The sequence below is a fragment of the Coturnix japonica genome, chromosome 37, assembly GCF_054131305.1.
Source record: "Coturnix japonica strain WE chromosome 37, WE-NBRP24, whole genome shotgun sequence".
In the NCBI taxonomy this organism is placed as follows: Eukaryota; Metazoa; Chordata; class Aves; order Galliformes; family Phasianidae; genus Coturnix; species Coturnix japonica.
In genome coordinates, this window is record NC_140699.1 from 1,922,862 (window position 1) to 1,948,951 (window position 26,090).

At 44.4% G+C, this 26,090-nt stretch overlaps 1 protein-coding gene across 6 annotated transcripts in view; it reads left to right on the plus strand.

The window, feature by feature from the left end:
- The first annotated feature begins 998 nt into the window (after nt 1-998).
- LOC146754891 (receptor-type tyrosine-protein phosphatase T-like) overlaps nt 999-26,090 on the plus strand; it is a 272,501-nt gene continuing 247,409 nt past the window's right edge. For 3 of the 6 annotated variants that reach the window (XM_085526637.1, XM_085526638.1, XM_085526633.1), the window contains exons 1-3: nt 999-1,086; nt 1,694-1,803; nt 2,109-2,232. The gene's annotated coding sequence lies outside the window, so the exon portion shown is untranslated. The other 3 variants (XM_085526634.1, XM_085526635.1, XM_085526636.1) reach the window with 3 other exon arrangements.

The following is a 26,090-nucleotide window of genomic DNA, read 5'->3' on the forward strand; positions in this document are numbered from 1 at the left end:
GGAGAAAGGTACACAGGGCATAGATTTGTACAAGAAAAGCTCTCTTGCTGTGCTCAACAGATGACAAAAAGGAACCCTCAGGACCACAAAGGCAGCTTGTTTCTCCAAAGGCCACAGCGTAAGCTCGTGTAACTGGGAAGGACTCTGTTATACATCTCCTAGAAGTGCCTTTGAATGAATAATTTTCTGGTCTTGTTTCCAATTGTTGCTCAGAGGAAATGAGGTTTTTATCCTTGTATCTTTGCAGGAAGACAGAGAGGAGGGAACCTGTTTGGTGAAATGCTCAGGTGCCGTTTCCTTCCTTGCACCAACAGCCTGTTTGTGTCCACACGATGCCAGTTGTCCTCCTGACAGTTTCTACCGGTCCTTCTCCGAGTCCTTCTGCTAAGCACTGCTATTTCTGTATCCTCGGGGCCCTATTAGGACTAAAAAGAGGAGCGGATAACAGACGGAAGGATCTGGCCTTCTGCTGGGTGATAGCCGCCTGCATGTCCTGTTCCTGCTTTCTCTTTTCCCCAGGTGGCATTGTGCTTCCCAAGGAGCATATGGACCTTTTAGATGGGAGTGTGCAGCAAGGAACACATGGGGTCTCAGCTTCCTCCCTGCTCTACATCTGAGTGAGGGACACTGTGACCTGCTCAGGAGGCAAGATGTCATGTCAGGGAGGTGTGTTTTCCTTGTTGTTTTTTATCATCTGTGCTTTGCTTTGCTGTGTTATTTTTTTTCCTTTGCAGCTCTATGGTTTTCTTTCCTATTTGGTGTTTTCTATGTTGTGTTTTTTTTTTTTTTTTTGTTTTTTGTTTTTTGTATTTTGTTTTTTGTTTTTTTTATAAGTTTTTTTCTGTTTTTCCTTGTCTTAGTTTTTTTCTTTTGTTTGGTTTATTATTTTTTCTTTGCTTTTATTATTATTATTTTTTTTTTTTAATTCTGTGTTATTTCCTAAAATCCTTCATGGTTTATTTGTTGTTGTGTTTTTCATCTATGCTTTGTTTTTCTTTAGATGTGCTGTATGAGATCTGTTGAATCACAGTCTGAGCCACTGATTATCACCTAGGGAAGGGACCTGGTCAGCCCTGGTTAGTGCAGGTGAGGCCAATGCAGCTGAGTGACTGGAAGGGATGGAGCCTGGCTGCACCTCTCTTACAGCTCATTTTTGAAGGCTGACTGCCCCTGGGTGGAATTGTTTTTGATGGTTTCTCCTCTGTGGAGTTTGTTCTGTGCACTTCCATCCTCAGTGGTGGGTGAGCCATTCTTTCCTTACCTTTGTAGTATATTCACACTGTGCTAGTCTTTCTGCTGTTACAGATAGTATGTGTTTTTTTTCTATTTGTTTTCTGTGGTTTTTTAAACTTTGATTCCCTGGTTTTTGGCTTGCTTTTTTTCTTTATATTTCTTTTTTTTTTCTTTTTCTTTTTTTTCTTTTTTTTTTTTTGCTGTGTCCTATTCTGCTTTACGGTGACATTTGCAAGAGACTGTGAATTCTTCTGGTTCAAATTGCAGTTGGCTTAATCAAATGTGTAAGAAATATATAAGGGCTGCTGAGGCCAGGCTGGAGTTGCATTTCTTTATGAACTGGGGTGTTGCTGCAGATGCACTTATCTCCTGTTTTGTCTCATTTGCGGCTGTTCAAGAATATTAGATTGTGCTATGTCAGTGTTTGTTGCCATCCTGCTTTCTCTTCTCTGTCTTGCAGGTCAGCTCGTGCTAGAAGTCAGTGGTATCACTGTATGAATGGAGGTCAGTTTAGGAGCAGCTGCTGATGGAAGGAATCAAGACCAGGCTAATAAATGGAAGCATCTCCTGGTAAGGTGTCAGAGGTGGCAGTAATGATGTCTGTCATCATAAAAACCAGAGGGCAGGATCATCCGAGTGCTTGCTGACTGATACTTCGGAGTATCTCGTTCTCCAGCTGAACGATAAGAAAGCTAAATATGCTGAGCCATTACAGCTTGTGCTGAAGTTGTGAAGTGCCCCCAGATGTTTCCTTTAGTGGTAAATCATGTTCGGGCACTGTGGTAGTCCTATCTCTGTCATGATCTGGAGCACCGTGTCTTGTTGCGAGCCTTGTGTGCCTGTTTCCATGAACCTTGCTTTCTTTCTCTCTTCAGAGTAAGGGCAGGGTGCTTCCTTGCTTTTGGTGGATTCATCCAGGAGGCTGTTAGAAGGCCAAATGCAATGTTCATTACATGGAGGGACAGGATGGGAATGGACTGTCGTTGCCACCAGGCAAAAGTGAGTTTCTTATGTCATGAATGATATAATTTTGATTATTCAGAGCAGTTGCAGTGTGGTAGAGGATGTCACGAAACCATTTATTTGGGAGCGCAGGGAAGAGTCATGAGAACCGAAACCGTAGTTTCTGTTTTGGCTGTCAAAATGGTGGAGTTTCTTTGGGAGGGCAATAGCTGGGCTTCCTGTTAGCAGGCCCCCTCTGAGAGATTGGTCTTTGCTTGCTGCTTTGCTGTGCCTACCTGCCTGCTCCCTGTGCTTGTTCCTTTTACCTTTCCGCGCTTCTTTTCCCTTGCTTTGATGCTTTCCCTTTCAGGGCTCCTTTTCTCTTTCAGTGCTTTGCCCTTTTTGTACTTCTTTTCCCTATCAGTGTTGCTTTATGCTGTTCCTTTTCCCTTTCAGGTCTCCTTTTCCCTTTCGCGGCTGCTTTTCCCTTTCAGGGCTGCTTTTCTTTATCAGTTCTGCTTCTCCCATTCAGGGCTCCTTCTCCCTTTCAGGGCTGCATTTTCTTGTTCCTTTTCCCTTTCACTGCTGCTTTTCTGTGCTACTTTTCCCTTTCACTGCCGCTTTTCCCTTTTAGTCTTGCTTTTCCCTTTCGCTGCTGCTTTTCCCTTTCACTGCTGCTTTTCCATTTTAGTCTTGCTTTTCCCTTTCGCTGCTGCTTTTCCCTTTCACTGCTAATTTTCCCTTTCACTGCTGCTTTTCCCTTTCACTGCTGCTTTTCCCTTTCACTGCTGCTTTTCCATTTTAGTCTTGCTTTTCCCTTTCACTGCTAATTTTCCCTTTCACTGCTGCTTTTCCCTTTCACTGCTGCTTTTTCCTTTTAGACTTGCTTTTCCCTTTCACTCTTGTTCTTCCCATTCAGTCTTGCTTTTCCCATTCACTGCTGCTTTTCCCTTTCACTGCTGCTTTTCCCTTTTAGTCTTACTTTTCGCTTTTAGTCTTGCTTTTCCCTTTTAGTCTTGCTTTTCCCTTTTAGTGCTGCTTTTCCCTCTCACTGCTGGTTTTCCCATTTGGTCTTCCTTTTCCCATTTGGTCTTCCTTTTCCCATTTGGTCTTCCTTTTCCCATTTGGTCTTCCTTTTCCCATTTGGTCTTCCTTTTCCCATTTGGTCTTCCTTTTCCCATTTGGTCTTCCTTTTCCCATTTGGTCTTCCTTTTCCCATTTGGTCTTCCTTTTCCCATTTGGTCTTCCTTTTCCCATTTGGTCTTGCTTTTCCCTTTTAGTCTTACTTTTCCCTTTCACTGCTGCTTTTCCCTTTTAATCTGCTTTTCCCTTTTAGTCTTGCTTTTCCCTTTTAATCTTGCTTTTCCCTTTTAATCTTGCTTTTCCCTTTTAGTCTTGCTTTTCCCTTTCCCTGCTGCTTTTCCCTTTCCCTGCTGCTTTTCCCTTTCACTGCTGCTTTTCCCTTTCACTGCTGCTTTTCCCTTTCACTGCTGCTTTTACATTTTAATCTTGCTTTTCCCTTTAAGTCTTGCTTTTCCCTTTTAATCTTGCTTTTCCCTTTTAATCTTGCTTTTCCCTTTTAATCTTGCTTTTCCCTTTTAATCTTGCTTTTCCCTTTTAATCTTGCTTTTCCCTTTTAATCTTGCTTTTCCCTTTTAATCTTGCTTTTCCCTTTTAATCTTGCTTTTCCCTTTTAATCTTGCTTTTCCCTTTTAATCTTGCTTTTCACTTTTAGTCTTGCTTTTCCCTTTTAGTTTTGCTTTTCCCTTTCACTGCTGCTTTTCCCTTTCACTGCTGCTCTTCCCTTTTAGTCTTGCTTTTCCCTTTCAGTTTTGCTATTCCCTTTCACTGCTGCTTTTCCCTTTCCCTGCTGCTTTTCCCTTTTAGTCTTGCTTTTCCCTTTTAGTCTTGCTTTTCCTTTTTAGTCTTGCTTTTCCCATTTAGTCTTGCTTTTCCATTTTAGTCTTGCTTTTCCCTTTCAGTCCTGATTTTCCATTTTAGTCTTGCTTTTCCCTTTCATTGTGGATTTTCCCTTTCACAACTGCTTTTCCCTTTTAGACTTGCTTTTCCCTTTCAGTCTTGCTTTTCCCTTTCAGTCTTGCTTTTCCCTTTCAGTCTTGCTTTTCCCTTTCAGTCTTGCTTTTCCCTTTCAGTCTTGCTTTTCCCTTTCAGTCTTGCTTTTCCCTTTCAGTCTTGCTTTTCCCTTTCAGTCTTGCTTTTCCCTTTCAGTCTTGCTTTTCCCTTTCAGTCTTGCTTTTCCCTTTCAGTCTTGCTTTTCCCTTTCAGTCTTGCTTTTCCCTTTCAGTCTTGCTTTTCCCTTTCAGTCTTGCTTTTCCCTTTCAGTCTTGCTTTTCCCTTTCCCTGGTGCTTTTCCCTTTCCCTGGTGCTTTTCCCTTTCCCTGGTGCTTTTCCCTTTCCCTGGTGCTTTTCCCTTTCCCTGGTGCTTTTCCCTTTCCCTGGTGCTTTTCCCTTTCCCTGGTGCTTTTCCCTTTCCCTGGTGCTTTTCCCTTTCCCTGGTGCTTTTCCCTTTCCCTGGTGCTTTTCCCTTTCCCTGGTGCTTTTCCCTTTCCCTGGTGCTTTTCCCTTTCCCTGGTGCTTTTCCCTTTCCCTGGTGCTTTTCCCTTTCCCTGGTGCTTTTCCCTTTCCCTGGTGCTTTTCCCTTTCCCTGGTGCTTTTCCCTTTCCCTGGTGCTTTTCCCTTTCCCTGGTGCTTTTCCCTTTCCCTGGTGCTTTTCCCTTTCCCTGGTGCTTTTCCCTTTCCCTGGTGCTTTTCCCTTTCCCTGGTGCTTTTCCCTTTCCCTGGTGCTTTTCCCTTTCCCTGGTGCTTTTCCCTTTCCCTGGTGCTTTTCCCTTTCCCTGGTGCTTTTCCCTTTCCCTGGTGCTTTTCCCTTTCCCTGGTGCTTTTCCCTTTCCCTGGTGCTTTTCCCTTTCCCTGGTGCTTTTCCCTTTCCCTGGTGCTTTTCCCTTTCACTGCGTCTTGCTTTTCCCTTTCACTGCGTCTTGCTTTTCCCTTTCACTGCGTCTTGCTTTTCCCTTTCACTGCGTCTTGCTTTTCCCTTTCACTGCGTCTTGCTTTTCCCTTTCACTGCGTCTTGCTTTTCCCTTTCACTGCGTCTTGCTTTTCCCTTTCACTGCGTCTTGCTTTTCCCTTTCACTGCGTCTTGCTTTTCCCTTTCACTGCGTCTTGCTTTTCCCTTTCACTGCGTCTTGCTTTTCCCTTTCACTGCGTCTTGCTTTTCCCTTTCACTGCGTCTTGCTTTTCCCTTTCACTGCGTCTTGCTTTTCCCTTTCACTGCGTCTTGCTTTTCCCTTTCACTGCGTCTTGCTTTTCCCTTTCACTGCGTCTTGCTTTTCCCTTTCACTGCGTCTTGCTTTTCCCTTTCACTGCGTCTTGCTTTTCCCTTTCACTGCGTCTTGCTTTTCCCTTTCACTGCGTCTTGCTTTTCCCTTTCACTGCGTCTTGCTTTTCCCTTTCACTGCGTCTTGCTTTTCCCTTTCACTGCGTCTTGCTTTTCCCTTTCACTGCGTCTTGCTTTTCCCTTTCACTGCGTCTTGCTTTTCCCTTTCACTGCGTCTTGCTTTTCCCTTTCACTGCGTCTTGCTTTTCCCTTTCACTGCGTCTTGCTTTTCCCTTTCACTGCGTCTTGCTTTTCCCTTTCACTGCGTCTTGCTTTTCCCTTTCACTGCGTCTTGCTTTTCCCTTTCACTGCGTCTTGCTTTTCCCTTTCACTGCGTCTTGCTTTTCCCTTTCACTGCGTCTTGCTTTTCCCTTTCACTGCGTCTTGCTTTTCCCTTTCACTGCGTCTTGCTTTTCCCTTTCACTGCGTCTTGCTTTTCCCTTTCACTGCGTCTTGCTTTTCCCTTTCACTGCGTCTTGCTTTTCCCTTTCACTGCGTCTTGCTTTTCCCTTTCACTGCGTCTTGCTTTTCCCTTTCACTGCGTCTTGCTTTTCCCTTTCACTGCGTCTTGCTTTTCCCTTTCACTGCGTCTTGCTTTTCCCTTTCACTGCGTCTTGCTTTTCCCTTTCACTGCGTCTTGCTTTTCCCTTTCACTGCGTCTTGCTTTTCCCTTTCACTGCGTCTTGCTTTTCCCTTTCACTGCGTCTTGCTTTTCCCTTTCACTGCGTCTTGCTTTTCCCTTTCACTGCGTCTTGCTTTTCCCTTTCACTGCGTCTTGCTTTTCCCTTTCACTGCGTCTTGCTTTTCCCTTTCACTGCGTCTTGCTTTTCCCTTTCACTGCGTCTTGCTTTTCCCTTTCACTGCGTCTTGCTTTTCCCTTTCACTGCGTCTTGCTTTTCCCTTTCACTGCGTCTTGCTTTTCCCTTTCACTGCGTCTTGCTTTTCCCTTTCACTGCGTCTTGCTTTTCCCTTTCACTGCGTCTTGCTTTTCCCTTTCACTGCGTCTTGCTTTTCCCTTTCACTGCGTCTTGCTTTTCCCTTTCACTGCGTCTTGCTTTTCCCTTTCACTGCGTCTTGCTTTTCCCTTTCACTGCGTCTTGCTTTTCCCTTTCACTGCGTCTTGCTTTTCCCTTTCACTGCGTCTTGCTTTTCCCTTTCACTGCGTCTTGCTTTTCCCTTTCACTGCGTCTTGCTTTTCCCTTTCACTGCGTCTTGCTTTTCCCTTTCACTGCGTCTTGCTTTTCCCTTTCACTGCGTCTTGCTTTTCCCTTTCACTGCGTCTTGCTTTTCCCTTTCACTGCGTCTTGCTTTTCCCTTTCACTGCGTCTTGCTTTTCCCTTTCACTGCGTCTTGCTTTTCCCTTTCACTGCGTCTTGCTTTTCCCTTTCACTGCGTCTTGCTTTTCCCTTTCACTGCGTCTTGCTTTTCCCTTTCACTGCGTCTTGCTTTTCCCTTTCACTGCGTCTTGCTTTTCCCTTTCACTGCGTCTTGCTTTTCCCTTTCACTGCGTCTTGCTTTTCCCTTTCACTGCGTCTTGCTTTTCCCTTTCACTGCGTCTTGCTTTTCCCTTTCACTGCGTCTTGCTTTTCCCTTTCACTGCGTCTTGCTTTTCCCTTTCACTGCGTCTTGCTTTTCCCTTTCACTGCGTCTTGCTTTTCCCTTTCACTGCGTCTTGCTTTTCCCTTTCACTGCGTCTTGCTTTTCCCTTTCACTGCGTCTTGCTTTTCCCTTTCACTGCGTCTTGCTTTTCCCTTTCACTGCGTCTTGCTTTTCCCTTTCACTGCGTCTTGCTTTTCCCTTTCACTGCGTCTTGCTTTTCCCTTTCACTGCGTCTTGCTTTTCCCTTTCACTGCGTCTTGCTTTTCCCTTTCACTGCGTCTTGCTTTTCCCTTTCACTGCGTCTTGCTTTTCCCTTTTAGTCTCGCTTTTCCCTTTTAGTCTCGCTTTTCCCTTTTAGTCTCGCTTTTCCCTTTTAGTCTCGCTTTTCCCTTTTAGTCTTGCTTTTCCCTTTCACTGCTGCTTTTCCCTTTCAGTAATGCTTTTTTCTTTCAATCATGCTTTTTTCTTTCATTCATGCTTTTTTCTTTCAGTCTTGCTTTTCCCTTTCTCTGCTTCTTTTCCCTTTCTCTGCTTCTTTTCCCTTTCACTGCTGCTTTTCCCTTTCACTGACACTTTTCCCTTTTAGTCTTGCTTTTCCCTTTCACTGCCACTTTTCCCTTTTAGTCTTGCTTTTTCCTTTCCCGGGTTCTTTTCCCTTTCACTGCCACTTTTCCCTTTTAGTCTTGCTTTTCCCTTTCACTGCCACTTTTCCCTTTTAGTCTTGCTTTTCCCTTTCACTGCCACTTTTCCCTTTTAGTCTTGCTTTTCCCTTTGACTGCCGCTTTTCCCTTTGACTGCCGCTTTTCCCTTTGACTGCCGCTTTTCCCTTTGACTGCCGCTTTTCCCTTTGACTGCCGCTTTTCCCTTTGACTGCTGCTTTTCCCTTTGACTGCTGCTTTTCCCTTTGACTGCTGCTTTTCCCTTTGACTGCTGCTTTTCCCTTTGACTGCTGCTTTTCCCTTTGACTGCTGCTTTTCCCTTTGACTGCTGCTTTTCCCTTTGACTGCTGCTTTTCCCTTTGACTGCTGCTTTTCCCTTTGACTGCTGCTTTTCCCTTTGACTGCTGCTTTTCCCTTTGACTGCTGCTTTTCCCTTTGACTGCTGCTTTTCCCTTTGACTGCTGCTTTTCCCTTTGACTGCTGCTTTTCCCTTTGACTGCTGCTTTTCCCTTTCACTGCTGCTTTTCCCTTTCACTGCTGCTTTTCCCTTTCACTGCTGCTTTTCCCTTTCACTGCTGCTTTTCCCTTTCACTGCTGCTATTCCCTTTCACTGCTGCTATTCCCTTTCACTGCTGCTTTTCCCTTTCACTGCTGCTTTTCCCTTTCACTGCTGCTTTTCCCTTTCACTGCTGCTTTTCCCTTTCACTGCTGCTTTTCCCTTTCACTGCTGCTTTTCCCTTTCACTGCTGCTTTTCCCTTTCACTGCTGCTTTTCCCTTTCACTGCTGCTTTTCCCTTTCACTGCTGCTTTTCCCTTTCACTGCTGCTTTTCCCTTTCACTGCTGCTTTTCCCTTTCACTGCTGCTTTTCCCTTTCACTGCTGCTTTTCCCTTTCACTGCTGCTTTTCCCTTTCACTGCTGCTTTTCCCTTTCACTGCTGCTTTTCCCTTTCACTGCTGCTTTTCCCTTTCACTGCTGCTTTTCCCTTTCACTGCTGCTTTTCCCTTTCACTGCTGCTTTTCCCTTTCACTGCTGCTTTTCCCTTTCACTGCTGCTTTTCCCTTTCACTGCTGCTTTTCCCTTTCACTGCTGCTTTTCCCTTTCACTGCTGCTTTTCCCTTTCACTGCTGCTTTTCCCTTTCACTGCTGCTTTTCTCTTTAATCTTTCTTTTCGCTTTCACTGCTGCTTTTCTCTTTTAGTCTTGTTTTTCCCTTTCTGTAGAGAGTGTTTTTTACAGCTAGTTAGCTGAGAAGGGTTGTAATCACGGTGCAGCTAGGCAAGCAGCTATAACACCTGCAAGGACAGCAAGAATAACAAGATGCCTTGGGATGGTGAGAAACTAGCCATGGTTCTGGGAACTCAGCAAGGGAGTAGCTTTCAGTTGATAACAACAAGCTGTTAAGATACTCGGGGATAGTATGTAATTGGGAACCAATGATGAGCTGCACTTTTGCAATATGTATGAGCTAATTATCCATATTATAAAGGTACACGCAGCCAAGGGTTAAATGAGATTCGCTGATCATATGTCAATGACAGGTGTGGTCGTCTGCTTTTCTCCCGCCGTTCTGCAACAAACACCTATATACAAATTTAAGAACACAACGGAGTAACTGTTACTGTTTATTAACAACCAGTTTTAATAATACGATAAAAGTATGTCCTGAGAAAGGGGAACAAACACGCTTCTTCAAGGTTTTTTAGCTGTTCTGGATCTCAGCCGTCGCTTGATGATCAGATGATCACTTTCCTTCTTTTGTTCCTCAGATTCCTGAAGAAAACATTTCAAAAGTTACTCATCTTTTCACACAAGACTGACAAGCTCTTCTTGACCCACGCAAACATATTTCTTCCCCTAAATGGATTTCAGAATGGAATTTGCTTATTATATTTTATTCAGAAAACTATGGGATACCGAGATCATTTTAATGCAGCTTAATCACTCCGCCAGCTTCCTCTGCTCCATATGTGCGCGTAGCAGTACCTGCTAAAGGAGCGCTGCCTCAACACCACGTGCGTGAAGGCCAAGCACAAACAGACATTTTCTGTTGGGGTGACCTTCAGTGAGAACTGACAACTGAGGAGTGAGAGCGAGAGCAAACCCAGGCTCTGTGGGAAAGCATCTGGCGTGAGTCTCTGCTGCCAGCCTGCACTGCAGCAAGCACAGCCGTGGCTGCCAACTCTCACAGAGGGTGGATTAGGGATTAGAAAGTGCAGGAAGAGAAGACAAAGGCAAGGGCTGTGTGCTTGCAAGCCCTTGCTGCCTGCTAGGGTGCAGTCTTGTGTAACTTAAGTCTTGTGATTGGAATAACACCCACTACAGAGGGGTGTAAGATCTAGGAATATAAAGGTATGCTAAAGGATTCAGTAACTTTCTAGAATGAGAAATATGAGTGCAGACAATCAGCATTTCTCTCTAATTTAGATAGGTGATCTGACCTGTCCTTTATCTGGCATGTAAGGCCATGAGAGGTAGCACAGTGGATTTTGCTCAAGAAATGGGCCAAATTTGGTTGGCTGCTCCACCTTTTATCTGTGAATTGCACGCATAGCAAGGCAAGAGACCCCAAAAGATGGGCAAAGAAGGAAGACGGACATCAGTTTTTATGTTGGTGCGCCGAGCCTTCACATGGGATTCTTGCACTTTCCCAGCGTCTGAACGGGAGTCTTGATTTCCAGACATGGGAGCAGATTTCCCATGGACATGTGGCTCACGGCTGACAGAAAGGCTGGTGTCCATGCGAGGATGAGCTTTGCTACAGAGGCTCAAGGAGATGCGGCAGTAATGGCATGGCCCACCTCTTGTTCCCCTCTTGGCAGGCTCTCTGCCCTCTGATGAGATTTCTTTGGCTGGGGAACTGCACAATCACTTCTTCCTTACCCAGATGCTCTCCCAGAACTGGTTGCATCTGGCTATCCGTGGAACTTCCAACTTTGCTGGCAAATACATTCAAAGCTTCAGGAGGTAGGAGGGAATGCATATACGAACATACACTTATGTATATCCATTTGCTACCTTGCAGGACAGTATCATCACAAGTGCTGTTTCTATGGAAACAAGACTAAAAATACAGAATAACAGAAATTAGAGTCTCATCTAACAAGTATTTTCTATCCTGGACAAGGTTATTCTCATTTATATACTGTGCCTGCACATGTTTGCATGGAGACGGGGTTTCATTTTGTTTTGTTGGTGCTCTCGACTGCTCTTACATGCAGAGCCCCTCAGCAATAGTCCTGCTGTTATTTCTTCTGAAAAGAAATGCTGCATTGCATCAATATGTGCTGCTGAAGCACCTTAATGAGATCAAGAATTGACGTTAAGGATTCTTCCCCATCTCAGCTGCTTTGCAGCTGCGTCTCCAGGGCACTATAGCAGGTGCCCAAAGCAGGCAGCTTTTGCCCTTTGGCTCAGGGCAGCCACCTGCTTTGCTCCAGTGCTGGTGGTGTCGGAAGGGCACTGCAGGCACTGATCTGCCCTCACCTCACAGCTTTCCCAAACAGGCCTTTGGGGCAGCAAAGCACTGAAGCACCAACAGTGTGTTGTGTGAACCCCGTGCCCTTCCCCCCTTGAGCTGCCCGGGCCCACTAAAAGCTTTAAAAACCCATGAAAGTGCTCTTGCAATTTGCATATAAGCAAGACTGCACTTCAGAAAATCTTACATTTTACTTCATAAACATAGGCATCTGCTGCTAATTAAAGTAGCAGCATATAATTATACCCTTTCTTATTAGTAGATATAGAGTCTGACAGTTGCTTAGATACAAAATAAGCGACCACGGATTGTCTTCTGCACTTTAACAAGCAGAGAGAGCAGGAACAATAGAAATGTAAACTTATTCTATATTATCTCTGGTAAGTGCGCCTGGGAAAAATGTTTAATCTCATTGGTAGCTTGTAATTTTAGCTCTAAGGTTCTTCAGCAACCCCTCTGTTTTCCACAGTAAAATACCAACCAGTTGGTTCCTTGCCCCATCCTTGGAGGTGTTCAAGACCAGGTTGGACGGGGCCCTGGGCAACCTGATCTAGTAAATGTGTATGTTTGGTGGCCCTGTTAGGCAGGGGGGTTGGAACTACATGATCCTCGAGGTCCCTTCCAACCCGGGTCATTCTGTGATTCTGTGGTTCCTCTGGGGAGAGCAGTGAAGCTCCTTGGGGAAGGTGTCGGGCAGGGGGAGTGATAGTGGAGCTAGTAGACACCATTTTTCAGAGACCCCATCTTCTGGCTTTTTATTTCCAGGGAAGTAATGTCTGCTTCCTGATTAAAATAAAACCAGTGCAATCCCGGATTGTCACTGTAGACAGAGGCAGATAAACAGGAGCAAAGTGAACTGTGTGCAGAGCATAGGTAAGGTTTTTAAAAGGCGGTGATGTTGCCAAATGTGGTTGCCTTATTTTCTAATGGGTTAAGTTTGCAGCCAAAGCAGCCCGGATGTGACAAGATGGATCTTCAAAGTCCTTACTGCTTCTCGTCAAAATACTCATGACGCTGTAGTGAAAAATCACTTCCCTGCCCCACTGAATATGTCAGCTGCATCCTGAGAGGCACATTGCAGTGCGTGACCTTTTCTTTCCTCTTGTTCTGCTAATAACCCCCAACTTTCCTTGCTCGCAAATCTAAAACTCTGTTGATACACCTACAGTCTAAGTGCTCTTGTTATTAAACTGTAGGGAAGGTAATCAGAGCAGCTAATGCCACGATAATCCCCCTGATCCATACTGTTATCTTTGGAGATATCAGAAATGATGCTGCCTGTAAAAGCGATGATGTATGTTCTGGTTAATTCTGCACTGGGAAACATTTGAAGCTAACCTTCAGAGTGTTACATGCTGGAGGCTGCAATGGGATTTCAATTGCCTTTCTTATTGACTAACAAAAAGTGCAATATTTCTCAGCAGAAACCACTGGCTTATTTCTAAAAAGTCATAGTGATAATAAGAAAGTTCATTTTGGGAAAGGTCCTTCTTCCCTCTGCAGCACTGTGACACCTAGGCAAAAGGCCAAGGCTCATAGGGATGGGCAGCAGCCTCCCTTCCTTCTCCCTGTGTGGGGCGTTAGGAGTTGAAGAGAGACATGAAGCTTCCCTTTGCGATGTCAGCTGGAGCAGAATTTTGGGTATGGCTTCCCGTGCTCTGAAGACAGATTTGGTGGGCTGTTGCTGTTCTCTCTTTTCGGAAGCATCACCAGTTTTAGGTTCTGCGTTACTGTTTTGGCAATGATGCCAAGGAGATGGCACAAACACTTTGCCAGCCTACTTGGTGCTTTCCAAGCTGGCCAGATCTACAGCATGGGCATTGCTGGCACACCTTCTGGTTCAAAGTTTTTCTGCTATGGCAGCACTGGGATGCCAGTGGAGAAAGGCCAAGGCAACTCTTTCTCTTGCTGTGCCAGTCCCTGGAAACCACCTTGCCACCTCCTCCCAGCCTGCACACAAACCAATTGATTTGCTCCACTCTCTGAGCCTCCTGGCAGCCCACTGTGAGCTGACACAAAGGAAGACCCACAGATCAAAAGAAACCAGCACAGAGACAAGGGGAAAGCATTACAGGAAAGCAAAGTGCTGCAGTGAAGTTCTCTTAGCATCTTTTTCCATCTCTGTTTTTGTTACTGGGCGATTTCCTTTTCATTCCCAGTGTGATAGAAACTTTATCATCCCAGTAACATTAATTTGCTAGATCCACCCCTCTCTGAAAGACTCCTGACAAGAGGACTGCATGGCAAACTCCTGTGCTCTCTGCCTCCCCATCGAGTTTCTCAAATATTCTGATGTTGTCTCAGAAGTGCCTTTCTTCTGCTGTTTTTGTTTCTCAGCATGAACTTTATGGTCCCCAGAGGTAGATTCAGAGCTTAAAGGTAAGTGAAATGCAGTGTCACTGGGTGTGCTTCAGGCTCTTCCGCATGAAACGCAGAAACAACAATCTCTTCACCTCCTTCCAAGCATAACTAAAGCCCTATTTTCAGTAGAACAAACTCATGCAAAAATTCCATAAGGTTCTTAATAGAGCCAGCTGAGTTTGCTGCTCACCCTTTCAATCCGTGGGCATTTGACAATTGTGAGATGATGTTATTTTAGCGAGTATCTGACAAAGCATCTGGTAAATTTTGCCCCCCTATTTTTCAGGAAACCAGATTTCAAGGTAAGGTGATCTTAGAGGTTGCCTATTGCAGCCGTGCTTGACATTTTGGCTGCAGGCAAGACATGCAAGTGCACGGCTGTGCTGTGCCAAAAAGGTATTTCTCTTTTGTTCTTGGTGTGAAGTCTCATCTAACTCAAGTACAGGTGAAGAGGTTACCCAGTGTTAACAACAGTGGGCTTTCTCCGTGCCTGCTTGCAGGTATAGGTTCTACTAACAAACCATGGGAGACTCACATGTGGTAAGAAAAGCAACCTCCAATGAGCTTGCATAGTTTCTCTGTTCCTTACTATCCCGTTTTTTTCATGCACTTTTCATTACAGCTCCTTTTTCTGTACTTCACTGATCCCTCATTCTTTTTAGAAAGACTTTTTTTTTTTAAATAGCTTTTAAAAATACAGCTTTCTTATAAGATGGGCTCCTCAGGCAGCACGCCTCCCTCGAGACAACAAAGTAGGCATCTCACACAGAGCCCTGAGAGGCTGTGGATGTCCTGCCCATCAGTTCACTGTTTGCTTTCCCATCACCAGACTTCGTCTGTTTTAGGCCTTCGCAAGGCAAAGGGTGACAGCTCCCAGCTGTCTGCACAGGGCTGCAGGAGGAGGCTCTTCATATGAGCAAGTGCTGCCCATGGATCAGCTGGTGCAGAAACATTGCTTCCACAGGTCCATGAGCTCTCTGTGCTGGCCAGTGTCTGTGTGGGCTGAGGAAAGGGGCCCAGGGGAGAGAGGCTGTAAGGTGGTTCAGTACCAGAATAGGAAGGGACGTCAGGGAGCATCATTTTGGCTGCACCTGGGGGCTCCTGTGTGGGCTGGTATAGGGCTGATACCACTTCACCACATGAAGGGGCTAGGCTGAGAGCCCCCACAGCAGATGTCTCTCCTTACATACACATTACAAGTAGATCCAGGAATGAGTTCCTAGTGCAATGTGTATGGTCTGGGAAGGAAGGTATCTGAGAGGTGGAAATGTAATCCTCCAGCAAGAGTGGAGGTAAAACATCAGTGTACCAAAGGGGTTTTGTACATCCCCATATATGCTGAAGCAATATTTAATTTGTGCTCTCACGAATGCACAGAGCTCATCAAAGCTGTAAATGCAATAAGCTTTTGTAAACTGACTCACAAGAAAGGAGGAAAACTGGGGACCTGGGAACTGCTCTGGAGACTCGGCATATCATCTCGATAAACTGCCGTTAGCATCAGTGCATCAGAGAGCCTAGAGCAGGGTCCTGTTGGCAGTGTTTCTCTATTGGCTATGGGATATCTAAGAGCTACAGCTAACTGATTCCTTGCTGTACCTCAGTGTATCTAGCATCTCCAGCATTAGCAGTATGTCTGCTAAAAGGCGTCTTGGAACAATCTGAAATACAATAAGTGCTGTTGTACAGAAAGCTGTTTTTGTGTCTGCAGTCCAGGCAAAACGGGTAAACACCTATACTGTCACAATGGGGTCATGTTGTTCCCTCAATAAAAAATAGGGTTTTCGCAGCATAGGTTGCTAAAATTTGCTAGTCACAGCATATTTGAAAAAGAGCCTCCAATTTCCCTGTTAGCTAGTGCTCTTTCTCTGCCATAAACAGTAATGCTCGATCAAACATCTTGATGCTGTTATAATGAGCTGTACCTAATACCTTAACGAAAACATCTGTGTAGGCTAAAAGGGAGAACAGACTTTCTGGCTCTCAGCAGATTTAGAGCTCTGTATCTGATGCAGTCCAGCCAGATAGTCTCTGTTCATATCTTTCCCTGTTGGCTTTCTTCTTTTCCTACATCTGCTCAGGTAGCACTGGGTGTCCACGACCAGTCACAAGTCACCAACCTATACAGATGTTCTGCTTAGGGCTGTGCCACCTGTGGAGAGGAAATCCAGCAGTGATGGGAGTTAGTGGTTTCTTTGCAAGCCCACCCCATGTGCCATGTCGTCCTGTTTTCCCCTTCAGTAGACCTTTGATTTCTCTTTTTTGCAGGCTGCTTTCAATATTCTGTTTCTCCAGATACTGGTGCCCTTCTCTTGCATTCTCTGTGTACCCCCATGCATGTAGTACCTCATGTAGTAGCACGTAATACCTCATTCATAAAATTTCCCAGGCACGCTTCTAGACCCAGATAGCAAGGGCATTTGTTAACTGAGACAGGATTTCAACCTGTGTGATGCAGTATCTGTGGAGTTGACAGAGCCTGCGGAAAGCTGACAAGAGATGATTTCATTCAACTGTGAAGCCTTGAACCATGAAGATCGCAGCGCTGCTCATCCTTTCAGAGCACTGTCATCATTTGATAGATTAATCAGGGTTACTTAGCAGGGATGCTTACCTGGCAAGGCAATTCCTTAGCTTTTGTACCCCTTGAGTAAAAAACTCAAGAGCAATGAGCAGCTGCATCTGGCTCCAGCAGCACTATTAAACTCCAATACCAATGGGGTATTCAGTGAAGGGTATGAGGGCTCCATGTCTTACAGTTGATTTTTTTCTCCCTTTAAGATACCTCTGTATTTTGTCTTCGGTGAGGTGAAAATTTCACTGTAACCCGCATTGTTGCATCTGATAATATTTACAGAGCTTTCTGCCTTAGTAGCCTTGAAGAAATTCCTGTCTCTGGTTTATATTTGCTATGAGCAGACCAGTGCACGTTACCATTGTTGTTTAAAGGATATTTGTGCTTCAAGACCTTTTGTGTAGCATCTCTTTCCAGCTTTGGAGTCAGACTTTCTGCTCCTCCCCTGCAGGTCTTCATGCTTCCTAAAGCGTGCCCGTGGGCACAAGATGAAGCACACACGTACCAGTGTCCTGAGGCTCAAATGCTTTCTGTCCTCAGGAAAGATCCTGAAAAGCCTTTTCCTAAGTGAAGCTCTGGCCCTTGTTTGGGTTGGCTATGAGCTGGCAGAGACAAGATCCTTAATGCTACCTGCATGCATGCTTAGATTGGATTTTATGGCTTGTGAGCCTTCCTGCAGCCCTCTGTGTGGCAGCCTGACATTTAGGCTACTTTCTTCTTCCATCTTAAAGAGGGGTCAAAAGCAAGTTAGCTTTCTGCCTTCTTTCTTATCTGATCTGGTCTTTGTACCATGATCTGAGCTTTTGTCACCTGCGTGGACAGCTTATATTAACACTGATTTTAGTTTCCAGTCTTTGATCTGCTCTCTTCTAGCTATTAATCGTCTTATCTCGTTCATCAGTAAGACTGCTTTTCCCCTGAGGGGAGATATTCTCTTCCTCTGCCCCGTTTTCCTTTATATTACTGCTACAGCATGTTTGCAGTGCCTGAACTTGGCTCTGCATTGTATTTTCTCTAACTTCTTGCTTACAGATGCAGATTATCAAATAACATTCCATCTGCAAATGGACTCTTAAATTAAGCTTCATAGTATCTGAATATCACCACGCTGCAATCACATCAAGACTGAAGGGAGAAACACGTTTTGCAGAATGGCAGTGTTGTATTTCAGATTGGAGTCAGCCTCTTGTGAAAGCAGCCAACACTTTTGCTCCAACTGGAGCATACTGATGCTTCTCTTCTGTGACTCACTTGAGGCTGCAAATCTAGCTCAGTAACATCTTATTCTTGGTAACAGTGATCTTCAGAATCCCTCCAGTTTTGGAAGGCTTGTATCACATTTTTTTTTCCCCAAGGACTGAGCCATAGGTGGGCTATGGCTTCTAGGCTGCAGACCTTGTGTATGTTTTTATAAACCTAAAGGAAAGAACTAATATCTTTCCTAAACAACTTAGTACAAGCTGTGCTACGTTACTTGAATACCCTTTCCAATTAACATCTTCTGTGTACAATTCTTGAACGGCCACTAATTTGTGTTTGCTCCATTTTAGTGTAGCACTGTTTAAGACATCAGTTTATTCATTTAATTATTTTAGCCACAGCAGTGGCACTCCCAAATATACTTTTGTTCCACTGTCCAGGTAGCTTGTCAATGTGCATATTGTTAATGCTTTTGTTTTCTTCTTTGCTTTCCCTTCTTTTTTTTCCCTCCTGCAGTTCTGCTGCAGTCAGCCCTAGAAATATCTTGAAGCATAGATTTCTTCTCTGTGCTAATTCTTTAAATGCCAAAAAGTCTTCCTGCTTCCATATGGAGGCTTTTAAGCTTTTTCTTATGCAGAAAACAAACATTTTCTGACAGCTGCAGAGGAATTCAGCCTGCTCTGGCATTTCAATACAGACACCTTTTTGCTTGCTAGATAACCACTTTGGGATGAGAGGTAGTCTTAAAAGTAGAATTTTATCGAGTATTTCCTTCCTTTCTCATAACAAAATTCAAAGCCTTTGGTCTACAAATACATATGACTTGTACCTGCCTCACTGCTTCTGAGTGTTAGCAGCAGGGTGCAATGAAGCCCTGTTTTCCTGAGTTACAGAAGGTCTTCTCCACCTGCACAGAGGCTTTTTCACCTCCCGCTAGTGCTGTGCAGTGGGAATCAGGGCTCATTTGGAGCAAGTGTAGATGACCTCTGGGTGCTCACAATGCAATGAAAATACAGTAACCCCAAATACAGAGCTTGCTGTACCTAACACATTTACTTTGCAGATCCCTTTGTTCAGATTCCTGTTGCACAGAGTGATATGCTTTATCCTGCATAAAGATGGGTCACGCTGCTCCTGGGAGTGCAGGCTGTACAACTTTCCACTCTCTTCTGAGAGCATCGTGCCTGACAAGTCTCTCTTCGATCTCGCTAGACCCTCAGTAGCTTCCAGATATCCAGACAAGAATAAATGCCAGGATGTTCTTTCATTCTTCATTGTCAAAAAGGATTGCAAGATCATTTTTTCTACAGACTGACTGAACTTGCTCTATCTATCCAAGCCTTTTCCATCTTCATATTAAATTACTTCCTCATATTTCTACATCGGGCTATGATGAGTACAGCATATGGGAAAGTTAATAATGAAAAAGCAAAGAAGTTAAAAGTAAATCTGGAGTTTTAAATTTATTCACGTTAAAAAGCCAAGTGCTACTTTAAAAATTATTTCCTATGTTTTCACAGTGTTATTTCAAAAAATATCTCCACTAAGAAAGCTAAAAATCAAATGTGAGTTGAAACTTTTTTAGTTTCATATGATGTTAATGAAGAATCTGGGCAAAACAACAAACTCTGAACCCAGATTGCAAAGTCTGTACAACCAAAGGAAACAAGGGGGGGTACCTACTGGGGGTGATGGCTGACAGGCAAACCGAGAAGAACGTGAACCCCAAGTACTTCAGCCAATAGGAAAAGGGGGAAGGGCTCACTACTGTTGGGGTATAATGATAAAATAGAGGCTGTGTCCCTCGGTACTTTGAGACATTCCACAGGGGAATGCCCCAGTGAATTCAAAATGAGAGAGCTGAAGATTCGCCTCTGTCTCTTTTTGGGATGATTGAATAAGCCTGCTGGAGCAGAAATTTTCCAAACAACTGGTTCAATGGTTCACCCACAGGTCTTAGGAGAATGGGAGGAAACTGGGGAGAGGCTTATGCATTTCTTTCTGCCTTTCTCTTGCCTGTGACACAGAGGTAGTACTGCAGCATGCAGAAAGGCTGCTCTGCTGAAGAGTGCTGAGCACACTGCCAGCTGCAAAAAATGTCATAGTGTGAGATTTAAACAAGAAAAAACAAATTAGTTCTCCTCACCCTATCTTGGAATTTTGAGGTGTCTGTGGGACTATTTTCTAAGGGCTGGAGGGCTGGAGGTTTGTGTTCTCTCCTTTTGCTTTTTAAAATATAGCTAAATTTCCTGTGGGATTATGTGGCTTAAAAAGCCGTAAGAGAGGGAAGTCTGAATCCTCGGGAGCAGTCATTGCCCTGCACAATGCAGAATGTGCAGGCAGGTGGGTAGGAAGGCTGTTAGTGTACAAAGATTTGTCTTCGTGCATTTTCATCCTGTGAGGACTGTTCAAAAGCTGCTCTTGTTTAAGGCAATTGCAGAGATTATCATTGATGAAGAGTGATTTAACAGTTCCTAGGTGCCATACATTCACTGTGCTGGCAATCCGGGCTCTCCAACAGCCTCCCCAAGGGCGGGCCTACAGCTGGTAAGGACATGCTTAGAGGCGGCATTTTTTCTGACTACTAACTTGAAAAAGTGGGCCAACTACTCCTTGGTGTGAGCAAAGGAGGGACATCAGAGAGTGAGGGTGGCTGCAAGACCCCTCCCAGTGCCACGCTGGCCCCTCTGCCCCAACAGCTGTGTGAGGCCTCACCTGTGGCCTTTACCCACCCCTGCCTAGGCCCTGTTTCAGCCCTTCTGAGGTCTGCACCAAAGGATAGCTGCTACAGATCATGCAGGTATGTGTATGTATGCTGTTTTGGTGGGTACCTAGCTCTGTTTAACACAAGTTTGGTTGGCAAAAGATGTCTGGGTGCCTCCTCTCTCCTGCTCCACCATGCAAGACTTGCGCTATGCAGGACACATGGCTGGAACTTGCCTGCTTGATGTGCTAAAGCTATCCAAGTCTCTGTTGTGTCAGCTTTATAAGTCAAGAGGAGCTCCACCTGAGGCTTTCTTTTCCTTTCTCTGGCCAAGATATCTCAGCCCTGGAGCTGCCAGCTGGGGTGTGGGTGGTAGCCGGTGTGCAGGACTCCACCAGAGCTCGCTGCTTGCTTTTCCCAGTGTTAGCAGGGAGAGCTGAAGAGTTTGAAAGGAAAGAGGATAACTTCCTCAGTTGGAAACTAGGGGTGTTGGTAACTCTGGGAGTCCTTTCTAGCCTTGTATTTCCCATCCCCTTCCCCTGTGGGAAACCTGAAGGAGCAGAAGTAATCTACTTCCCGCTGCTTAGCTGTATTTATTTTCCACTGCCTGCCTCTCTGCCTGCAGCACCACTAATGTTCCCAAAGCACCTGAAGTCATTTATTTTCTACCTCTGCCTATGGCAGTGGTATTGCACCCTAGAAGGTTTTTCTTGAAACCTTCTGGGCTTTGTTGGGTGCGCTCTAGGCATGTGAGAAAATAAATGGGCATAGAAGCAGTATGTGTTAAATCCACAGCGGGTGTCTAGACTGCCAAGGCTTGTATATGTTTTCACTTCTAATAAGTGTACATAGATATATTACTAAGTATCTAGTAGACAAACATACTCTAGATGCTGGAAACTTGCTGCTCCTATGGTCCTCACAGGAGCAGTTTGAACAGCATCACCTTCCCTTTATAAACACTGTAACATTTCTCTAAGAACTTAGATTACTTTTGATGCTCTCCATTTAATTAGGAAAATCTCTGCTTGTTTTACAAGCTTTTCTGGGTCATCCAAAGCCCTGTGTGAGAAAAGATGCTTGGATGTTGCTGGGGTTGTGCGGGTCTCCCTGCTCTGAACTGAGCTATGCATGCATAGACCAAGGTTCAGCATTTTGGTTAAGAGGAAAGGAGCCAGTCAGCTGCTTTTTCAAAGAATGATGAGGTTTAGAGTGATTAAATGTCTACAAGCTTCTAAGGTAACAAGGCTTCAATTCTTCTGTGATTATAAATGGCTGAGAGTCAAAATGGGACTATTTATTTCCATGAGTGACTGCGTAGGAAGTGCCTAGTTCATGCTGTGAATAACTTGTGTTTTTCCTCTTCTTCATTCCCTCGGCTTCTGATGGTCTCTTGCAGGCGAACTTAGACACATTTCTATTAGCTGTCCCCAGCTGGTGTCACTGGCATCTCCTCGATCTACACCAGCAGTTTTTTGGCCTCAGTCATTAAAAAATACATGAGTAAAAATACAAGTCACTGGCTCCAAGGTGGACATAGTGAGCTAGGCTGCTTTCCCCAGTATCTAGCCAGTCTGCATCTAATGGTGAGCCTGCAACCAATAAAGTCCTGAGGAAGGCACATAAGATGTAAAGCCTTCCCCCTCTTATTTCCCTTGGACTGTTTTTCCCATCTTTCCTCATGTGTTTTGCTAGCAGAAGCACCTGTTGTTTGTCAGACAGCTACTTAAGACTTAGGCTGGAACAGGCACATGATACAGTCAAAACTTTTGTAATTTGAACTCCTATGTAACTTTCCTACTTACCACAGGGGAGATAAATCCTCTTACCCACCTGTCAGGTAGGCCCAACAGAGCAGCTGGAAAGAAGAAAACAAGCTGTGCATGACCATCCAATCCCTGCTGACCATTGCGGGTGTTGCTGGGAGCATGCTTTGCTTTCTCCTGTGTAGAAGATATTACCTGGAGCTTTACCTCTGGGGTCTTCCTAGGCACTCTGGTGCTGAAAAGTCCATTCTGCTCAGCAAAGTCATCAGAGGTGAAAAAAGCAGTTTGAGCAATTGATAGAGCTTAAAGTTACAGATGAAAAGGGAACTTCTCATCAAAGGCTTCAACTTTTTCTATAATGTTGCTGCCCCCAGGCTTGCTCTGCTGATGACTCTCTGTTGGCCTGTGCTCCTTGGGGTCATAGGAAAACTGCTTTGTCTGTTGAAGATGGGGGTGGAGGAGGAGAAAATAATAAGTTGGTCTTTCTTTTTTCTTATTTTTTTCCTCTCTGGAATTGAAAAACATGCAGTTTTAGAAGACATTATGTCAGTCTGTTCCTGCTACGGAGCAAGATTAGTGTTGTATACAAATGGAGATGTTAGGAGAAAAATGTAATGCAAAACAATGTCTTGTTCCCATGCAAGCTAGAGTGGCTGCATAATAAATACAAGGCATCCAGTCTGTGTTTAACATACTTTTTTGAAGCCATGAAAAAACCTTCAGTAAAAGTCTCCTAAAAAGCTATGAAATGAAAAAGTAGCAGCTGATTCTTACAAATGTTTCTTCCTGGAGGTTTATGTTTATCTTCAGTATTTTTGTTTAGGATTGTTTGACCCTCACACAGCCCTGTGCAGAGGGCATATATAAAATCAGAACAGCTCCATTTTGAAACACGTGGGGTGGCTTCTGAGCTCACTGGCTCTGCTGTAACTAACACTGCAGCACCTCTCTATCTCTCTCTTAAAACTGAGACATCAAAAATGTTTTCTCCAGCCTCCTCCTCCTGGCCACACTTCACCAACATGTACCTTGCAGAAGATGAGGGATAGCAATCCATGAACTTTACGGCTTCAGTGCTGGGGTTGTTCCTGGGCCAGCTGCTCCTCTGGGTCCTGCTGATGGTCAAGGTATGCATCTCTGGAAAAAGCTGGCTTCTGAAGCAAGAGGTATAGCATTGAGACCTATTTGAGATCAGTTCAAGTGCACTGATGAGCTGCAAAGCAATAAGGCATCTAGTAGGAACACGTAAGGTGGTATTTCAGCACTTGCCAAGGAAGGGCATTTATCTGCTATTAAGTCAGCACCCATCAGGATAACAACTAATTGAAACCAAAGGGACCGCTCACAGCGTAATATACCAGGCAACGTGAATAATGATAATACTATTTGGCCCTCAGTTAGTCATCTACAGTTTCCTTCTAGAGCTAGAGAGCTCTGGCTGTATCTCCTGCTGCTGCACGTGGGCTCTGTGTGGATTAATTTGTTCCTCTGAAGAGGGGTGACTGCTGCTCATGTCTGCAGGTGTTTGGCCCAATCTTACCCCTTCCATTTAAGAACTGAAAAATCAGTTATTTTTTTCTTCCTCCTTTACCACAAACTATCTGGGGTCTCTCAAGTGTCTCAAATAAATCTTTCTGATTTCTCTTTGTGCCTGCTAAATTATGGCATCTTTACTGCAGGATAACAAGCCTGGCTGCCTCCCAGCTGGTTTCTTTGCTGGTTGCCCAGCTGTTAGCCTGACCAGAAAGGTGACATGGATGTCTGTCACAACGCAGGGTTTGCCTTTTCTTTCACATTACTTATGTTGCTGTAAGTATACTTGATGAGGTTCAAACACATGAAGTCTGTGGGAATGAAAATTCCTTGTTATTGCCCATTAACATCTATGCAGGGAGACTGGTACTCAACAGTACCAGTGGATGGGGATTTTTTTTCTTACTGCTGGGCTTGTTTCTTTTTGTAATATATCTTCCTGGAAACTGATTTTGGTTCTCCCGTTGCTGTCTGTGAACTTTAACAAGTAGACAGACTACTGTGATGGCTGCTGCTGCTGAACAATATTGGATGAGCAGACAGGGTTAGTGCTAAGTTTTGGAACACACTCAGCATGTGCCCCTTGAAGTCTGGATTCTTTCCTGGGACTTGAGGTCCTTCTGTGGACTGCTGCTGTGGCATTGCCTCTGCTCATTAGATTTGATACTTCTGTAAGTATAGAAAGGTGGCTTACTGTTAATAAGCTTCTCTGTTAATCTCAAGCGTGTCCCCTTACTCTGTAAAAGCTCCTTGCAAACATAGACTCCGAATCTCATCTTGGCTGTGCTTCTTCATTTCTGTTTGTGCCATGCATTGCAGTAACGTATCATTTTCTGAATCCTGCCAGGAAGAATGTCTGCTATTCTTCATAGTCTTCTTTATAAGATGGCTTCTGTAGTGTTAGTCCTTGCCTGCTCTGGGAAACAAATACTTTGCTGACAGTGTTTTTCACTGATACATCTTGCTGTACTATTTTTGAAAGCTGGTCTCGTCTTTGCACTTGGGCAATTCTCCCTTTAGAAAATGTGACAATGAAACCCATGTGGCACCTTTTGTTTTCGCCATAGCTGCTGATGAGTCATTGGTAGGAGACGCTCTCAATGAATTTTAAGTTTGCGCAGCACCAAATGAAAGTACTTATTTGGACACTTCCAGTCGATGTTGTGCTCAAGCACAATAGCAGCAATTAACTTGAATGTGATTATTGTGAGGTCTGGTTTTGATCCCACCAAAGATGTCCTCAAACACATCCTGCACTGTGAGCTACCAGATCTGAGGGTGGGAGGGCAAAGCACAAGGATGTGTATTTTGGCCACTTCTGAAAACAGAAGCATCTGGATGTAGATTCTGTCTAAAGGTCTCACCCTGCAAAAATGTCAGCCATCATAGTACCAGATTAGATCTTCACTTAGCTCCAGTATGTTTATCAAACTGCAAGGTTTTGCTTCCCCCATTCCCCTGCTTCTGCAGTCTAAAGCTGCTGAGGAGTTTCATAAGAATATGTAGCTGTAGTTCCTGTAAATGGGTGAGAAAAATGAACTGCCAACAGTCGTATACTTTATCAATTAGCAGACTGGAGCTGGAAAAAAGAATTATGCCCACCTGTCCTCAACAGTTTCCTGTTTACTGGATTTATTGAGCCCATTCATCTTGACTGAAACATACATCTGGATATGCAGGACTGCTGCTTAATATGTGTGAAGCGGGTGATTTAAAAATCAATCATATTGAGGAGCAACTATTTTCAGTCCTTCACTCTTTCACATTTCTGCCTTTTCACTGTGTTCTCCAAGCTGTGAAAGCTTTTAATTTCAGTGTGTTTGACTGACACCCCAGAGGATGTGACTCATGAGTTAAGGGATGGACAGGAAGTGTTCAGTGGTTTCTCAGTAGGGATACATCTGTCCTGAGGCAATTCTCCTTTTTAAGTGGCAGGGGGCTTTAGTGGGAAGAAAGAAGGTTTTGACCAGGAATTATAAAGGGTATCTAGTAGAGGGTTCTAAGAAAAATGCTCACATAAATTCTTCTAATTCTGTGCTAACAGGGACTTGTCAGTGAGCATCCAAAGGTAAAGTTTGGCCAAGTTTGATCAGCACAGAGAGCAGAAAAGGATGTGGCAGCCTTCTTTCCCCAAGTTTCTCTGGTTGGAAGAGCCACTTCTCTGGTCTTGACAAGAGGTCTAGAAAGAAAAAGACAGATTCTGCCTACACTAGAAATAAAGCTATGCAATATGCCTACGTTCTGACACAGAGCTCCATGGGCAGTTTTCTGTGGGCAATTTCTTATTCTTTCCTTGCTTCCTTATGCTGTTCTCTTTGTCATGGTGTCAAGATGTCCTGTGGATTTTATGACTTGAATTAGCTCATGCTAAGTAATTTACCTGAATGTTAACTATATAATAACACAGGGGAGGTTCAGGTTGGATATCAGGAAAAGGCTTCAGCCATGGGGAGGCTGGGCACTGGAACAGGCTCCCCAGGTCAGTGGTCATGGCTCCAGACTGCCAGAGTCTTAAAAAGGTCTATTGGTCAGTTTAATCCTACAGCCTAAGCTGACTAGAACAAGATATGTTGCAACTATAATGAGTCTATTTATTTCAGTGTATTCTTATTTATTTATCTTTCTGTTCCATGGGTTCAAACTCA